Below are 20,407 nucleotides of genomic sequence, written 5' to 3'. Positions count from 1 at the left end.
AAACTCAGGGATAAGATTTTGCGGGCCCTTCCAGATAAAACACATGTCATCTTGGTATCTAGTATACCAAGTGACATGTTGTTGGTACAGTTCACTATTGAACAGCCAGTTACGTTCCCAAAATGCCATAACGCTATTAGCAAAACTACACCCACAGGGTGACCCCATGGCAATTGCTATATTTTGGAGAAAAAACTGGTCTTTAAAAACCAGAAAGTTGTTTGATAACACTACATCTAGTAGAGTTTCCACTAGGTACATATGTATATTGGTAGCTTTTTTAGCTAACATGAAATTTCTTGTCCAGTCAATACCTAATTGGTGAGGTATAACTGTATAAAGATCTTTAACATCTACCACCAAAAAGATCACATCCGAGTGGTATTCAATTTTATTAAAATTCTCCAAAAAATCCCAGGAATCTTTACAGATCTGAGGTTCCCCCTGCATGTATGGTTTAAGGATACCATCAATATACTTGGCACAAGCATAAGTAATAGAACCCCGTCCGTCCACTATGGGCCTTAAAGGGGGATCAATTAGATTTTTGTGAATTTTGGGTGTGCCAAAAATGGTAGGAACCTTTGGTGCTGGCATGGACAAATAGTGAAAGGTGTTACAATCAATACTACCCTCTAGAAAGAGATCATCCAACACTCCCCTGATTTTCGTATAGGCTACATGCACTTCATTAAGACTGGATCTCAAATATGTATCAGATTGTAAATGCATGAGCATTTTGTTTTCATACACATATTCGTCCATGAAAACCAGACGCCCACCCTTATCTGGTTTCATGACTCTAACATTACATTCATTAAGAAGTGAGATGAAATCTAATTCATGTTTGGATATGTTACTTCTTATTCTCAAATCCTGTATGTTATTATTAAGTCCAGCCATAAAATCAATGTCACATAGTTTTTCAAAAATATTCAACCCAGAATGCAGAGGTGGGTTGAATACACTTGACACTCTAAAAGAATTAAGAAATGCAGGTGTATTTCCCAAAGATACAGCCAAATTCAGCTTACGGACATACAGTTTAAGATCTATAAGTGTTTTTACAAGATCACTCCTTTTATCTGGAATGAACAACAAACCTTTTGAAAAAAAGTCAATCAGGGGTTGCTCAACAGTTAAAACAGTGTAATTATATATCTTAAAGTCACTACGTTGGGTTGTAAGGATCTCAGGTCCTATCTCTAAAGGATATGTCATCTCCTGCGTTGGTTTCCTTTTCTCTTTCTCTGTGTTTGACCCCTCTTGTTCAATCTGGTATTGTTGTCCTGGATGTTCCTGTCCCTGGGAAAACCCTGCTCATTATCAATATGAGCAAATTCCTGATTTTGGTTTTGACCATGTGCATTAGTTGAATTATTTTGGCCCCTAATACGTTCACTTCTGCGCACAGGCATTTGTTCTTGATTAACATTATTAGTATCTGAAGTAGTAGAATTTTTAGACTTTTCACCTCCCATAGGTGAATTCTGTACTACCAAAGGGGGAGGGGGTAAGCTTTATTGTTTGCATAATCTGACAAGTCTCTGTCCATTTTACGTTTTTTGTTAAGAACCAGTTTAGAAATAGAAGCTTCAATACTTAAGAAAATTCTCAGATAGTCATATTTATACCTCAAAAAATCATTGTCTTGCACCAAGCTAGACTCCAAAACTTCAAGTTCCTCTTTGAGACCAATAATCTCAGTTCCATAAAAATTAATTAAAGACAGCAAAAATTCAAAACCCTGTTTATCAAAGAGGGTTAAAAGTTCTTGATGGAAAACAGAATTGCATAGCAAACCTGCAGGATAACGCCACTGGCGTAAGCCCTTAGGCACAACTTTCTTCGTGATACATTCCTGCAAGTAAGCAACTTCTAGTTGCAATTTTTTACAACGAAACAATTTGTGGTCAAAAGTATTCAATCTGTCAACAAAGTTACTCACCAACCGCTCACTGTTCGTGGCTGTCCCCTCTGAATCATTAGATACTTGAAAAAAATCTTTTTTACCCAAGAAGTTAGCCATTGTAGGTAGAGCAGCAACATTATTAACTTCATTAATGTTTTCCGATAACTCATTAACTGGACCGTACGAAACCTCTCCACTACGTCTCCTGATGTTACCACTGCAATTTGACTGCCCAGAAGATGCGTTAGCATTATTAACTTGTTGGGAAGTACGCTGATTCACCAGACGCACTGCAGGGAAACCGGTCATTTCAGAATTACCTCTGGAAACTGCAACTGAGTCAGCATGGTTCCCTTGAGTACAGAATTCCACCTTTTGCGATAACGCTTCCACTCTATTTAAAAGAAAGTTGACTAGAGTGGTCAAATTTCCTAAAGCATTCTCTTCATTTGAATTATTGGTAAGAATAACTTCTCGCTCCTTGTCTTGCGAGAATAACAGCTGTGAATTAGTCCCATTATGCCCTCTCTCCATTCCAGCTTCTGTATTTCCACTAGCCATTACAAAACAAACTAATATACACTCAAACTGTTTAAAACAAAAACCAAAACAAAACTGGAAAGCAGAACCAAGCTGGATAAAAACGGCACAGACTGGGATTTCACCCTAGAATTAACTTTTTGTTCACATACAGTGTGGACTTTAAATTTATAAGGGAAAGTAGTGGCTAAGAATTGGAGCATCATACTAGAAGACAGAGCTCTAGTTAAGGTTTTGGGTACATTTCCAAAATACACATATCGAAGGGGTATTAACCTCAAAAACCTTGTTGAAATGGTCGTAGATAAACCAAAAGATAAAATAAAGGGTATGCGAAAATGTGGTATGTGCCCACAATGTAAATTTATTCACAATGATAAGAAAGTGTACATTAACAGGAAAAATGATTTTATCAAGGGTAATTACAACTGTGATACACAGGGAGTAATATATGTAGCTTTATGTGAGAAATGTCCTTCCTTCTATATAGGCAAAACAGAGAGAAAAATAAAGAAAAGAATTTATGAACACCTGTATGCCATAGGTAGGAAGGACCTCACAAATGCACTTGCTAGGCACATTTTAGATTTCCCAGATCATTGTTTTGTATTTTGTGTGTTGTACCAGGTTAGAAATGATATAAGAGGAGGACCCTGGCAGTTGTATCTGGAAGAGCAAGAGTTATTTTGGCAAATTAGAACATGTGCTCATCTCCCCCCAGGGTTAAATGATTTTGCATCCATAAAGTGTGTGCTTAAACTTAAAGCTCTTCTTAGGTAAATGCTATTTGGCAATTTGTATAGCCTTTTATAGCAACTTTAATGTGAGACAGCTTCTCTTTGAATAATATATTTAATTATTTTACTATCCTTAAGCATTCAGTTTTTTATGCTATTGAGTGTTTTTTTAATGTAGCTTGTAACTTTGTTGTATTATATATACTTTATATCTGTTTTTTTGTATGAATAGGTGCTTCTTGAGTAAACATTTGTTTGACAGTGACTAAAAAGATTAAGAATGGAAGGTTTTATAATATGATGATTATAGGTGTAACCATTTTAAATTGATTCATGACAGTGATTGGTTTATTAACGATTAATGAATGTGAACTACTTTTTTATATAAAAATAGAGCTGTGTGGAGTGACTTTTGTCTGATGAAGGCTGGGAATTTGCTTAGCTGAAAGCGCTTACCTTGAATAAAACAGTCCGTGCCGTTTTTATCCAGCTTGGTTCTGCTTTCCAGTTTTGTTTTAACTTTTGATATAATACCATGCCCATTCTCTGATCACAATGTGTGAATTTTAAAAATAGAATCTGATTTTAAATGTTTATCTTATACTGCTAGAATTCTAGCATATATTACCAAAATGAAATAATATAAAATTTGGCTATTTAATGAAGTAGATAATTATATACTTTTTAATAATACTCCAGACTGTAATTTAGTTATGGTTTGGGAAGCTTTTAAAGGATATATATATATATATATATATATATATATATATATATATATATATATATATATATATATCTTGGTATAAACATGAATTAAAAGAATAGAATAGATAATTATTAGATATTCAAATAAAATTAAAAGAATGTAAGGAAAAAAGAGAAAATAAACAAGTAGTCAAAAAAGAGGAAGTAAGGGCTCATAATAAAAGTGATTTATTCTCATATAGAACTGAATTAGCATTAGAAAAAATAAAAATAGCTTCTTCCTCAAGATCTCCTAAACATCTACAAATATTACAAAAATAATTAATTTTCAAGCTCATCTTAATAATATTAAAACAAGGAATCCTGCAACAAACAAAACTTATACAGATATTGGAAATATTGGTGATAAAATAGAAGTTTTTAGAATATCCTACCTGCCAGTAATACAGATATTGGAGATATTAGTGATATATTAGAAGTTTTTAGAATATCTTAGCTATCAGTAAATCAAAAAGTAACAAACAAAGGAAAATACTTAACATCATTAATTGATCAATCTTTAGTAAAAAAAAAATCACACCCTTCCAAAAAATTTACTTATTAAAAGCTATAATGCTTTAAGAAATAAATAAAAACTATTAAATCTAATAAAGCTCCTGGAAATTATGGCATTATTCAGGAACTGTATAAAGTATTCCCCACAAAAATAGTAGTGCAACTATAAAATATTATGGCAAATGTACAAAATCAAAAAAAAATGTACCTTCATCTTGGAATTATTCCTTGATTACCCCAATTATCAAAAAAGGCAAAAAAAAATAGTTATGTTCTTCATATAGACCCCATATCCTTATTAAATGTAGATTATATTGTTTATGTGTACCCTAGCAGACAGACTAAAATCAGTTTACCCACTTTAATTAGTTTTGATCAATCTTGTTTTATTTATAAAAGACAAGTATTTGATAATAAAATATATATTACTATTTTAGATGTTATGAATAATAGGAAAAAATGTATCTATTTAATTAGTTTAGATATTGAAAAAGCATTTTATTCCCTGGATTGAATTTTTTAATCAAAATATTATGCCTATTAAGTTTTCCTCCTCAATTTGTTTTGGTGCTAACATCTATTTATAACAAATATCATAGCAAACAAGGGGAGATATACCCTTTTGCCCATTGTAGTGCAATCCCAGAGTTGGTAAATTTAGTTAGTTGGGTGTGAGGGCATACCCCCCTACATTATGGGGTGTGGGGAAGTTGCCCCTCACCTGTGTAGGTTGTAGATGGTGCAGTGTGTTCACTGTGAGTTTTTGGTCCAGTGGTTACTTACCTGGGAAAAATTTTGGCTTTATGATTGTTCATTTATTTGAAGTTTCGGCATTCTTGGCTCGGTTATATGGTCTTCGGTTATGTGATATTTCAGGTATGTGATGTAGACCCATGTAATTATATGCATATTTACCCTCCAACTAAATCAGAGTATTTAATTCTAGTATGAAAGAATTAAAAAAATAATGTCAAATAATTATAAGTATAAGTTTTGTTTGAATCCCTTATTCCATTTTCTGTTTTAAAAATCTTAATAATAATTTACCAACACATATACTTTATATATGGAAGAGGCAATAATTTTGTTGTTGGTTTCAGTGCTTTGAGGGAATTAAAATTAAAATATTTTGAATTATTATGCCTGGAATTGAATATTGATATCAAAGATTCATCTCATTTATGACAGATTATACTAAGTTCTCTCACTTATCTAACCCTTTATGTAAGGAAATTCCAGAATGGATAACAATTTTAAATGAAATTATATATAAAAATTGGGGAATATAATACATACAATAATAGCAAGAATATTAGTAATTTAAATAATACAATGTCAAGTTTCATTATAAAAGAACACCAAATATCTTTAACTGAACAAAATAAAGGGCAATTTCTTTCTTTTAAAAATAAATCTTGGTCTCTTTATTGGAGGTTATTCACTTGGAAATTTATACAAAGAGATTTTTTTACTCCAATTGGTGTCGCTAAATTAAAAAAAAAAAATAATCTGAATTTTGGAGCTGTAACAAATATTGTAGTGTTAATTGGTCACATATGTTTTATGACTGTCCTGTATTATATAAATTCTGGGTAAAGATTCATGATTTTTTAAAACACTATGGTCTGATTATTTTGCCTTAACAAAAGAGCTAATATTATTCAATGTTTTCAAAATTAAAAATTCAAAGAAAGACTTTTGTTTTATATAACCTGTACAATTCTTGCTGTGGGTAGGAAAAGCATTACAAGAAAGTGGAAGAAAACTTTAGAACCCCAATTGGAAAAAAATCTTGTCTCTTTGAAAGACAGAGCTATTAAAGAAACAACAAACAAGAAGAATAGAATTTTCCTAACAATATTAAAGACAATCCCTATTTGAAAGCATTAACACTCACTGAACTTTATTTGTTATAGATATGCTTATATTGTTATTTTAAATTTGAATCACAGCTTGCTTCACTTATCTATAATTTGGTCTCATATGATATATATATATATATATATATATATATATATATATATATATATAGTAAATAATTTATTTGATTTGTTTTAATATTCACTGTTTAAATAGTATACTGTATTTACTTATTAATACTTCCAGTAGAATTGAAAGAAAAAAAAGAAATAAAATATTTTGAGTAAAAAAAAAATAAGTTGCCTCTCATGGTGAATGGTAGAGTATTGACCTGATAAACATAGCACTGAAAAAATATGTAAAATCTCTTTCTGTTGCCAGTATATTAGAATCAGCAAATCTAGTGAAATAGCTCCTACTAACTGAAGTCAGATGTAGGTCTAGACAGTTGATAACAAGAGTTTTGTATGTTATTTACTAGAGCATAGAAATCAATACTGAGACTTGTCTATGCCTCTTGAGGTAATATAATTATTTGTTCTAGAATTGTTTCAAGACATTGTAGATTGGATTTGAAAAATGTCTAGTCTTTCAATGTGATCTCATTGGCCTCATCCATGTGAGGGAATCTGTTTTTGTTTTTTCCCCTGCACTTTTTTAGAAAACTCTTAAGTGGTCCTTATGTGCATTTTGAAATCCTTGTGGCCTGATATGCTTTGCTCCTTTATATAAATCATTTTATTTGGGCCATCATTACCTCATCTTTATGCCATCTATATTTTCAACTTCAACATCAGCATTATTACTGTATCCTGTTCTTTCGGCAGCACTTCAAGGTCCTTTTCATTCTCATACTCTTGAGGTTTTCAGCGTTAATATTCTTGGTATCATACACTTTCCAATTATGATTAGATGGCTATAAGAGTCTTTAGTTGTAAGACATGTAAATAAATAATCTCACACAATGGTAAATGATTATGTCTCTGTTTGTATCTTTTTCCGTGTACTGTATCTCTCTCTCTCAGAAATGAAACCTGAAAACTGCAGGTCACAAATTTCACAGAAATAAACTGCAGCTTACACATGAAGATGGTGAATTATGAAAATGGAAGTTAGTCTGTTAAATGGTATTTGCAGGTGGGCCACCTCCACACCCCATACCCCAGCTCATTATAAATAATTAATAAAAAGTCACTGTAACTTTTGCAATTTGAAACTTAGAATACATTACCAATGTTTGCACTTATACTTCCACTACCCCAAGGATTATGATTACTTTTCCTGGAATTTCATCCAGCATCCTTTTTCAACAGCTGACCAAGTTCTATTGGTGTACATTATAACCTTAGCCTGTTCCTTTTTATTTTGTTTAATATGACTCCCAAGCATACCTCTCAGTCTTTTAAAGCAAGAAATCTGGACAAAGCCATATATAAAAAGATGGACAAAGGCCCCCAAAATAGGGTCAATATTTAAATATTTACAAACTTAGAAAGTTGTAGAATACCAGGTTTTGCATTAGCATGAATTTTGTGAAGGGTATGAAGTTTGAAACTCCAATGTTTGTCATTATTTTCTAACTTCAGTCTATAATAATTTCCCACTAATTTGCCAGAAAAGCACAAATTTATGAAAAATGGACCAAAAATAAATCTGGACATTCTGCAAAAATCTGTACATTTGAGAGGTATGCTCCCAAGCTAGTCCAGCTTTCATCTAGCCTCAGATCAAAGGTAGGTATATATATATATATATATATATATATATATATATATATATATATATATATATATATATATATTCTATATGGGCTGAAATCAGACATTGCAGTTTGTGAATGAGGGCTTTTCTTTAATAGTTGTAATGTTTGCTGCTCCACTGGTATCCAAAGAGAAGGCATCCAAGCAGGGAATCAAACCAAAGAACCTCTTGGAGAGAGATGACAGTCATACTCACTGTACCACTTTGCATATGTAGAACTATGTAGAACTTAAAATCCATTTAGTTTTTGATTCAAAAATCACATTGTCAGACAGTTCATTTTTAGCCTCTGATTCAAAAATCATGAAGTCAAACTAATTGACTTTCAATATACATTTTAAACAGATATCAATTATGGCATAAATGGGCAGACTATACTATAATGTTAGAAACTGTGCAATCATGCAGCATCCTTAATAAACCCGAAAGAGATGCAGACACAGCACAACCGTTCATAATGTACTGCAGGTTAATGAAGGAATTACCCTGGGTTCCTTTATTGTAACCTGTATAAAACACTGGCATATGTTAACTATTTTTCATATCCAGTTATTGTCTGTGGACTAGCACTTGATCATTAATGAGGTTTAGCATTTTCAGTGTTTATATACAGGACAGTGCAGAAGGACTAGAATGAATTGTGTAACTTTTTGCTAATCACATAATGATGCAAAACATTGTTTATGCAAAAGGATGTGCGTGTAAAACACTGTTTATGCAGAAGCATGTGAGAATGCTAAAAACAGAGCTACCCAGATTGAAGATGAGCCACAAACTGGCAGATTAAACTTTTTAAAAAAGGCATCTGATTAACAAAACAAAAAAAAAAAAACAGCAAAGGAAATACAGTAACAACAATTAAAAAATGGAAAAAAAAAATCTGAGATTGTAATATCTTATACCTGACTTGTCAACAAGGGACACAAAAATGAATCCAGGAAGGCTGTTGAAGTACTGGAAGAATGGGAAGGAAGAATAAGCAATGGTTTTACTAGCAAAATGCATTTTATCTATATTTCTAAAAAGTTGAATAAATCTCATGCAGAGTGGAGATTTAATGTCTAGACATGAATATGACAGAGGCAGCTTGTAACAGGAGAAAAAGTTTGTATTCTCAACCATAACTGGAACTGACAGTTACTTGTAGAGTTAACTCTGTATAGTCTTAGCTAGAGGTATTAAAGGGACACAGGGCACATGAGAGGTGTGATGTACTTGAAGTGAATGCCCAGAGTGTGGGTGGGACCATTTTTCAAGAAAAAAAAATTGCATAAGCCTGAGGGGACAAGAGTAACAGCATGAAAACGCATTTCTTTCCAGAAAAATGGAGTTCCAGTTAGAGACACTATCCTGTAGAACTATGTGTTGTCAAATCTGAGGAATATAAATTCAGACCAATCTAAGGACACAGAGACAAGAGATGAAAAAAATAAGCAATTACTTAAAGAGAAGCTAAAGTGTACCAGTTATTTAATTAAAATGAGCAGCACTTTGGTTTTCACTTACTGCAATTGTTAATGGTTTAACAAACACTTTTATCTCCCATGGATCTCTTTAGTTTTATCTGTGTATGCAAACTGGACAATATAATTTTACAGTCGCACTGTGCTTTGCAATGCATGCTAGACTGTGATTTATTGAGTTAACAATGTTCTGTTTTTCTGTGGTATCTGGTCACATGATAGGCCACCTCTTTCCTACATATACAGCGTTAATAAGATTAGCATGTGGAATGCTTTAAGGTGGGTCTTTTTGTTATTTTAGCAGTTTCCTTACTATTGAGTAGCACTAAAGTACTTGTGTATTACACATGCAGTTTACACTGTCCTCCAGATTTTTCCTGAAGAGAGACATCTCTGTTTAATTTAGTGAGACACCTAGGTCAATATCAAGCTAATTAATCAATAAACAGGGAAGACATAATGAAAAAAACATCAATATAAACATTTTTCTGCTCCTCTGTAGTTCTCACCTAACAGTGATTCACCCTAGCAAAAATAGAAGTGTTTTTTTGTGCATAAATATTAGCTGTTTTATTCTGCTTTCAGTCATTACCATCTCAAAGCTAAATTAGGATAAAAACGAGCTTTACTAGTAGGTCAGTAAGACAGTAAAGTAACTGGCATCTATTTGGATTATGTATAGTGCACAAGTGTAAAGTATCATTTAATAACATTTCATTTTAAACTACACCATTTGAACTCTATATCAAAATTATGTTCATTGCTCATGCTAGTAAATTATGTATCTTACATGTGGGATTACGCTTATTGTACTTGTACCATGACGCACTGCTGCACATATTCAAAGTGGCACCATTGTACCATGGTCACTTTTATTAATTTTAACACTTCCAGCACTACAATGTAGGTTAAAATGGTTGATTAAAGAAAAAGGGATGCATCCAGTAAGTATGCCTGGTTTAACTTGCAACAACTCCAGCTCAGATGAAGTGATATTGGTTTACTAAACATATGACTACATGTTTTAAATATGGATGGCTAACCAAAAGTTATGAGTACTGCAGCTTGCTGGATAAAGCTAATAGTGCTTACTAAGAGATGGCAGAAAATGGTCTCTTGTCCAACCTCAGTCTGTCCTGTAATGAAGTAACTGTTCATCTCTGGTCAGAGTTCGTCATGAAAGACCTTGAGTTCTTTCACTTTATTCTACAGAAGGGCTAGCAAACTGCTTTGCATCATCTAATCCCATCAATCAAGGCCCTCAACCACTGCTGTCCTGCTGAAAGCTTTCCCGTTTGGCTGTGTTTTTTTACAGACAGCTCAATAAGTTGTCTGTGCAGTGGTGATATATGTTGCACGTGCTCCTGAACTGTCTCTTTAACATTGCCCTGCATTTGAACTTCCAGCAGCAGTCTAAATTTCAAATCAAAGTTATTAAAGGTACTGCATCTTTTAACAGCAATTCAGAAAATTAGTTTTTCTACTGCATTCTTTTGTCTCCCTTTAGTTTCAAAAAGATGAGTCCACAGTATTTGTTAAAATGGCATATTTTAACAATCATTAATAGAATCATTGACACATCAGGCACTTAACAATGCTGTCTAACAGAAACAATAACATTGTGATTTGTTAAGGTTTACTAATTCAGAAGATAGGGCCCAGGTTTATATTCAAGTCTAGTAATATGATCCTGAGAAAGGCATCACATTTCTCCTCTATGTATAACCAAGTCCTGTAGATGAAATATGTACTATAACTACAAATTAGTTGATTTATTTCAATTGGGCATTCCTAAAAACATATTAAAATGCTTTGCAAATTGATGAAACCTTAATACACAGACCACATATTTATTAGGGCTTTTAATATTGTCATATATTTGTGAAAAACTGGACTCTCTAGTTGACTACAAGTGCAGCATTATGGTTAAGCTGTTTATAATAAGAGACTCAGGGATTTGTCTGTTGAGCCATCTTCTTTCACTCCCTACCTTTTCAAAAGATAATGGTTCTTCTCTTCTGTAAGCTATACTATAAACAGAATACGTGTGACTTTTTGACAGTGATGTTTAACCAGTTGTGGCTGTATCAGTCAGATATTCAGTTATATCTTATTATGCTAAACACTGGGTCTAAAAGCATCCAAACAGAAAATAGTAAAATAGTAACCTAGTATTCTGGATGGTACATAATAAAATGTATCCACACAAACTGAAAAAATCTTAACTAATTAGTACATTAGAAGATGCCAACAAGACACAGTGCATTTTAGCTTCACCTACATTAAATGGGTTACCATTTATGGGTGTGATTTTAGAAGGGAGACAGAACTGCAACTATATATCTATATCTGTAGCTATATCTATATCTATGTAGGTTTTATAGATTTAACGCATTTATTGCGTGCTGAATTTGTAAGAAAATTTATTGGTTGTAAAGTTGGTCAAATTATGTTACTGTTACAATTCAGGACTTTTTCCCTTTGCTCATGGCTGTGCAATCATGGAGCAAGTTTATTTGAGATATGGATAGAGGTGGGGTGGGGTAAAAGCAACTTCTTTAATGTTTGTTTATGATCACAGATGTAACGCATTTGTTTACACTTGCAATCTGTTTGTTTATGATCACAGATGTAACGCATTTGTTTACACTTGCAATCTGTTTGTTTATGATCACAGATGTAACACATTTGTTTACACTTGAAATCTGTTTATTTATGATCACAGATGTAACGCATTTGTTTACACTTGCAATCTGTTTGTTTATGATCACAGATGTAACACATTTGTTTACACTTGCAATCTGTTTATGATCACAGATGTAACGCATTTGTTTACACTTGCAATCTCTTTGTTTACATTGTTCTTATTTGTGATAATGGCTATTGACAATGAGACTTTTCATTGTGTTTTCCATCAATCAATCTCATTACTGATGATTCATTACATATATATATATATATATATATATATATATATCTATATATATATATATATATATATATATATATATATATATATATATATATATATACATATATGGTTCTATTATGTATGATCAATGTGCTTTAATGTTGAATTAAAAACTCAACAAAAACAGTGCAAACATACAAAATACTGAACAGAAAACAAATCAAGTGCAATAATATAAAGAACGGAAAACTATTTCCTGTCCCGATATTAATGCCAAAACCTCCCTTAACACTACCCTCAAATTCATCTGAATAGTGCAGTGTTACATGAATCTTTCTAGGAGGGTAAGATATAGGGTTAGGGTTGGGGGAAGGGACAGTGTTAGGGTCAGCACCCATTACTAAACATCCTCCCACCCTATTTAGTAATGGGTGTTCACACCAACTCTAATGCTGCCCCTTCCCTCAACCCAACCCTACATCTTACCTTCCTAAAAAGCTTCACGTAACACTGCCACTACACAAAACACACTTGGACACACAAACATTCAAAAACTTTCAAACAATACATCTATCCCTAAGCATAACCATGACCCTAACCCTGAAATGCACAAACTTCTACATAAACATCCACCACCTATACTTCACTCATATTCAGCCCTAACCCTAACACTCATATATATGTACAAACAATCTCACCCCTTCAACCCCACTTACATGTTTTGACATTTCATGTCATCATTTCCACTGCTTGACTATCCATACCATCGACATTAAATCACTCCTCTATATTTGTCAAAGAATGGCATTCAACCAAATGGAGGGAAATCATAAATATCTATATATAGATATACTATCTCTCGCTCTCTGTAGATATATGTAGCAGTCTGGATGAGCAAACACTCTTTCATCAAGCTATATGGTTGTTTATAACTCCTTGTTGATTTCATTTGATTTGTACATTGCCTACAAGTAATGAATGAATGAATTGAACTTGACACCCCCAGGACCCATATTAAAGCCCTTTCCTGAGGCTGGTTGTTGTGAATGTCATTGGCTTGTTTACAATGTGCTTTGAGTCGATGCACAATGAAAACATATGTAAGCATGTATGTGCATTTTGTGCACTTAAGAAATGGCCTGAATGCTCCATGAAATAGAAGAACAAGGCAGTTTGCCTTTCCCAATTGGTAAACCAACATATACCTCTTTGCTATAATTTGCCTCTGCATGATAAATGGTCTCAGTGTGTCACAGAAATGAGAGACATAGCGAGATCTGTACATAATGTATTGGTCACTGCTCTACCCATCATTGTAAGTATATAGAAGGACAAATGTATGGATTGCTGTATGAATACAACCAAGTTCTTTCACATTCTTTGGGGGTAGCAACACAGCACACAGACATTAACTGATCAGTGTCTGTTTTGTTTTGGCAGAGTAGGTTGTGTTGAAAGCAGTCCATGTATATGCTACTTCAATGGCTTCCCAGTTTTATAGGTGATGCATTCACTAGACAGATCAAGGCTTCAAATTCTACAGACAGCTAAAGATTTGGTCACAGATTAGAGAAAAGTTCCGGTCTTTCCACATGAGCTGTGAAGCCACATGAATAAGGGACTTTGTTAATGTTTATGGTAGACATAAATCCTTCACTTTGATTTCTTTGCTTTTAACTGATTACCTTTACTATACTGCGCAGAATGCACATATCAGCTTTTGAGGAGTGTGTGTACCTCTTGAAAAGTGAAGGGATCCAAGGTACAGTCTTAGCAGAAGCTCTTTACTAAAGTATTTTCGCAGCTGCACTCTGTACATCATATAAACACCCACTGCATCAGAACATGTGAAATAAATGATATCTACACCGAGATTTCTTTAATAAGATTACAAAAAGATGGGAGTATATCAGGTCCCTAAAGGTAGTTTCAGTGAATGTAAATACATGAAAATAAATTTGCTGAAACTGCATTCAACATCAGTAGAATATGACTTTCTCTCCACTGCTGTGCAGTCTTGGAGCTGGCATATATACATTCAGGGGTAGTGGGTGTATCCACACATGCTAGATGCAGAGGGCTTGCCTCCCTGCAAAAACACTTTCGTTGGGATGTTCACCAAAGGCAGATTCAGTAACCATTTATCGATGTATTTACATTCGCCAAAACTGCCTTTGTGAGTTGACATGAATCCAAAAAAGACAACTAAATCCCTGCAATTTCTGCTGCAGAGCAATAATGTTTTACACTAGACATGCCTGAAAAATCTGCAACCAGTAGCGCATAGAGAAACTGTCACACTCCGATATATTTATTTAACATTTGTTAACCGGGAAAGTCTGACTTGGAATGATCCATTTTTCAGCTGAGGCCCGAGGAGAAATGCTCCAAATGCATGGATTTGTAACGTGGGAGGAAACCCACATGAACACAGGAAGGACATGCAGACTCTGCACAGAAGGCACCCCAACCAAGAATCAAACCACTAGCTCTGAGGCAACAATGCTACCGGCCTCCTTAAACTTTCTCTGAATGATGTCCACAGCAAGTGACCAGATTGAGGTACCTCTGGGCAGCATCATATATGCTGCCAAGGTAGATCTTTTGTTATGCCATTAAGTTATCCCTCCCTCCAATGTGCAGACATATCATCCTGGTATGGATATGCTGTGGGCATGCTGGCATATCATCCTGCTTCCACAACAACTCAACCAATAGCCTTCCTGTCTGAAGGAAATTCCTCTATTGTGCATCCTAACCTCCCTTGGGATTGATACACCCATTCTCCCTTGCCAGCACCTCAGACATGCAAGCTGTTAATTGAACACAGGTTACTGAGGCTGCAGTCTGGGCTTTATCCCTGTATGTCATGGAGCTGGCTATGCCACATTCTTATATAATGCTGATTTTATTAGGCAGTCAGAGTGCATGCTTCAAGAGGGCAACTAAGAGAGAGACACAGACAAACCTAACAGTATAAGCCACAATGCAAATGAACAGTAGCCAATGACTTGTGCTTGCTGTAACTGTAACAAAAATTAATGTTCTATTTTAGTACAATAATGATATCTCATCTTAATTATTTGGAAATGATGAGACAGTAGTTTTATACCTCATACACTTAGTATCATTTGGTCTAATGTATGCTGGAATGTGTGATTAGTCCACTGCAGAAAGGAAAGGAACTCTCTCAGTCTTTTCTTTGATTGAGGGTAATTTTGAGCCTTTCAGTGGAAATGGGAATTTAAAGTTTCCCAGAAAGAGAGATCCCCGAGAGGGGTGGCAGCAGGGATAGGGTCTTCAGGATCAGAATTCTCAAAAGCTGCAAATGTCTGCTCTTCATTGTCAGAGTCTTCTGGTCCTGGTTCATCTGAGTCCTGGTCAGAAAGAACCTCAGATGAAGTGTCCCTCTTCCTTTTAGCTGAGGTGACTTGGGTAGGTTGGCTACCTCTAATTAAAGTGATTAAATCCTCTTTAAATCCTCTGCTATTCTAAGCAGCTGCTGTGACTGCAGAGCAGGCTGGGAGGAAGATAGTCAGAGCCTGGGTCCCTGTGATGGGGTATTTTTAGGGGTAGTCTTGGTCTTGGGCCTAGATGATTCAGAGACCTTATACAAGGTTAGCTTAACTGGTGATGTGATTGTCGGTCTCTGGGTGGTGACGGTCATTGGTTCTCTCTCTGCAGAAGTTGGTGCCTGCGAAGTGGCTCCAGACCCGGCCACATGACTGAAAGCCAATGTCCTGGCAGGAGAAGATGGATCCGGTGGTGTACCAAAATCCAAATGGGTCTCGGTAGAGGCCTGCAACGGTTCCTCGGTTCGCATCAGGGGCTGCGAAGGCACCTCACTAAATTCAGCTACTGAAGTAAAAGGAAAGCTAGGTGGTTTCGGACTGGAGTTGTCCACAGGCCTAGCTTTCTGAAGCCTTTCCTTTTCTTTATCTTTCTTTTTTCTAGGTAATTCCACAACCTGACCGACCAACACCGTACCGCGATGAGTGAAAGAATCACCAAAGTGTCTAGCCACAATTTCAGCTCTATGTCTCATAGTTCTAGCATTAAACAGGGAACAGAACTGACATCCAGGGATGTTGTGGTATGGGCCTAGGCAGGTGATGCAGTGGGAATGAAAGTCTCGGTGTGGGATCAGTTTTCCACAACTGAGACAGTTATTGCCTTTCTCTGGCATCAGATAAAAAAAAAGGTTCCCTAATGGGGTACTTAGCTTTAGATGGTTTCTCCCTCACTCTGACAACAGCCAACCAACACGCTCAAAAATCTGCTTCTGCTTTGGGCTGCACAGCAAGAAAGACTGATGTAATGATGTCAGCTGTCACCTTTTATAGCCCTGACAACCTGACGCCAGTCTCTGGATCTAGACAACTGACGCAGGAGGCAAATTCTTTACTCTGGTATTCGGGATGGTTGAGGACTACCCAGAAGGGATAACCCACAAGTGATGACTGCAACAGTAAAACACAAAGAACATCTAGACAGTCTGTCGGTGTTTCTTTGCTATACCATTTCTAAAGAAAGTGAAATGCTTATTGAATTAATTTGGAATCAACCTGCGGGCTGGCTTTTATAGTACAACTACATCTTAACTTTTCTTCATACTTAAATGATTTTTCCTCCTTACAAAATGATATCTACAGTGTCACTTAAGTAAGAATCCCTACATGAGGCATGTGTATGTGGTTCAGCTTTGCTGGGGGAGTCATGATGTTTTTGCATCAAATCCTGTGATACATTTTTAGGAATTTTTCTCTGTCTATCTTGTATTTTATTAACTCTCACAATAAATAAACAAATAAATAAATAAATAAATAAATAAATTTAAGATCTCTACCCAAAGATAATACAACTTAGTAAGGTGCTGTTAGCACCTCTTTTTTCTATTCCACTGGACAAATAAAGATTTTGAGATTTTGTGGATTCACAGCTCAGTTACAGTGTGTGGTCAGTCACAAACAAGTGGTCATTTGAGGATGGATTATCAACAAACCTTACCCAACTGTCATATGATGGGAGCAGGGAGGTGCAATCCCCTCAGCTAATCATTTCTTAGCATTTTTAAAAAAAAAGTTTAATTTAATCATCGTTTGTAGATGAAAAATAAAGTGGTTATTACACAGTGCTTTAGAGATAACAAAAAGCTCCATCCAAAATTATATTGACTGTCCATCAATAAATTCTGAAGGTAAGCATTAATTATGAGTATTGTCATATAAGAAAATGGTCAGAACAGTGTGAAAGAGTAGCTAAATCTGAAATGTCCCATTCCAGAACAGGGAATGAATTCTGGTAAGAAGAAAGGTCAGCCTGAGAACAAAATCTTATCTTGTCATTATGACTGCATATATTAGGCCATCTTAAGGAGAAAAAAAGTAATGGCTGTTGGTAGTGCTACTGTGCAAATTGGTACTGCAGTGGACAAGTACACACACACACACACACACACACACACACACACACACACACACACACACACACACACACACACACACACATATCCAGGCTCGCACACATTCCTGAATTCTACTTCTTAAGGCAGAGATGGCACATTTCCACTAATTTATTTTGATGTTTTTCTTCTTTCTTTTTTTTATTTCTTTGATGTTGGAATAGCCTACGAAGCATCAACAGCACCCCACGGATGTGTTCAGATGTTTTTTATAACTTTGTTGTAATACACTAATAGATAGATCTGGCTTGATGCAAAAGCTTTTTCTTGGCTCATGTACTTTCATGTTTGACTTTTCGCTGTCTAATTAATTGAGCTATGACTGCTGCATGTGTGCTAAAAGTGTTTTGCGTTTCACCTGGTAGTGCGCGACTGCAGTTTAACTAATATGCAAATTAAACTGAACTAAGTTTGGCTGTTATACCTGAGTAGGATTCATAGATAGGGTCTGTACGGTTATCTTACAGATTAGTACCTCGCAGGATGCGCAGTAGCAAATCCCGCCCCGACACGCCCCCAGTCCGGGCTACGCCATATTAACAAGTATCTTCCTCATTACACGATGTATAATTACTAACTGTTTTCAATTTAGATGAATGTAGAGTGGTCTCGGAGTTGGTATATATAAGTCGGGGGGTGCAGGGGGGTGTCCCCCCTGCAAATAAGTGCGAAACAGTATTCTCATTACGAGGTATGCCCCATATCTTTTAATTACTGTAAACAAGAACGGTAAACAAACACAACGTACAACAGTATTGTAAATGTTATTGCAGGGGGGACGCCCCCCCTGCACCCCCCGTCTTGTATATATCAACTCCAAGAACGGTAAACAAGAACGGTAAACAAACACAACGTACAACAGTATTGTAAATGTTATTGCAGGGGGGACGCCCCCCCTGCACCCCCCGTCTTGTATATACCAACTCCAAGACCCTTGCATGAACATTTGCAACATGAGTATTCTCATTACGCGGTATGCCCCATATCTTTTCATTACTGTAACCAAGGACGGTAAACGAACACAACGTCAAACAGTGTTATAAATGTTATTGCAGGGGGGACGGCCCCCCTGCACCCCCCGACTTATATATACCAACTCCAAGACCACTCTACATTCATCTACATTGAAAAGAGCTTACTTGCTGCTACTGTTACGTTTAGAAAACCGATGTGGATTCCTTAGTCCTACAGAGCGCTCTAAAGTGCTTTTAGTGTAAAACGTTTCACTTTTGAAGTGGCTGTCGCGGGCATGTTGACAACTACAGCTGTCAGTCAACACTGCCAATCATGACAGTCACGCCCAAAGCTGCGCAGTACCGCCCGCGAGGTACTAATCTGTAAGATAACCGTCTGTACTATGCAGAGCTGTGCAAGCAAGCAGAATCTTTGCAATTCTGTGACAAAAGTGCAGGGAGGCTTTGTGCACTCGTCAGTAAATCAGATCTGCACTACTGGTTAATGCATGGTAGCATTCTCTGATTAAGTGATTTGCTCAGTTACATGCAGTAGGCAAAGGGAGGTAAGAGGATTCAAGCCCTGCATTATAAGCTACAGTAAACAGCTCATTAATAGCGGAGATTAATGGAAGAATCTAAAAAGGATGGAGCTGGCTAAAGGAGTACTCCATATAGCATGTGTGTATAAATGCACATGATACCTTGTCTGAGTGTGTGTCTGGATGGTTTCATGTATGTCTGTGGAACTGGATGTGTTTGTCTTTAAATGAATGCCTGTATTTTCGGATATGTGTATGCATGTGCATATGCATTCAATGAGTTTCTTAAAAAAAAGTACTGTACTCTCATTCCTTCTGCCACTCATTAAGAATACTTTCCAGTAGTAATAAAACTATGTTTGGATGTATTTATCAGATATGAAATCTTACTTAGTAGTACATGCTTGTTAAACAATATGCATACCTCTCAACTGTACAGTTTTTCGCAGAATGTCAAGATGTTTGCCTCATGTTTTTTGTCCATTTTTCATGAAATTGTGTTTTTTCTGGAAAATCATTGGCAAGTCATTCAAGATTAAAGACAGAAAATAATGACAGATATCTGAGTTTCAGGCTTCATACTCTTCAGAAAACTGATGCTAATGTGATATCTGCTATGCTATTAACTTTCTAAGTTTGTAAGAGCAATATTTAAAAATCGCCCCTATTTTTGACCTTTGCCCCCCCCCCCCCATTATTTATGGCTTTGTCCACATTTCGTGCTCTAAGAGGTTCGGAGGTATGATAGTTTGCTGGGAGTTTACAGTATCATTATCTATAGCAGAATACAGTAACATCCCTGTTTTCTAGCACTCAAGCAACCAGCTCTCTCAAGCAACCGCCATTTGATTGTCTTGTGTGCTGGCATGCAAACCAATCAAAAATCGCAAAGTGGAGCCACTTGTGCTAAATGCAAAACAGCCCACAGTTTTGCATTGAGTAGAAGTGACTCCTATTTGCAACTTTTGATTGGTTCGTATGTTGGTATACGAGCCAATCAAAAATCC

At 35.6% G+C, this 20,407-nt stretch overlaps 1 protein-coding gene across 1 annotated transcript in view; it reads left to right on the top strand.

Annotated features, from left to right (window-relative positions):
- WDR72 (WD repeat domain 72) overlaps positions 1 to 20,407 on the top strand; it is a 2,139,079-nt gene that overhangs the window by 1,911,787 nt on the left and 206,885 nt on the right. The gene's annotated exons all lie outside the window — the stretch shown is intronic.

The sequence above is a fragment of the Protopterus annectens genome, chromosome 7.part1 (assembly GCF_019279795.1).
Source record: "Protopterus annectens isolate FY-2018-M chromosome 7.part1, PAN1.0, whole genome shotgun sequence".
Taxonomy (NCBI): Eukaryota; Metazoa; Chordata; order Ceratodontiformes; family Protopteridae; genus Protopterus; species Protopterus annectens.
This window is presented reverse-complemented; position numbering and strand designations above follow the sequence as displayed.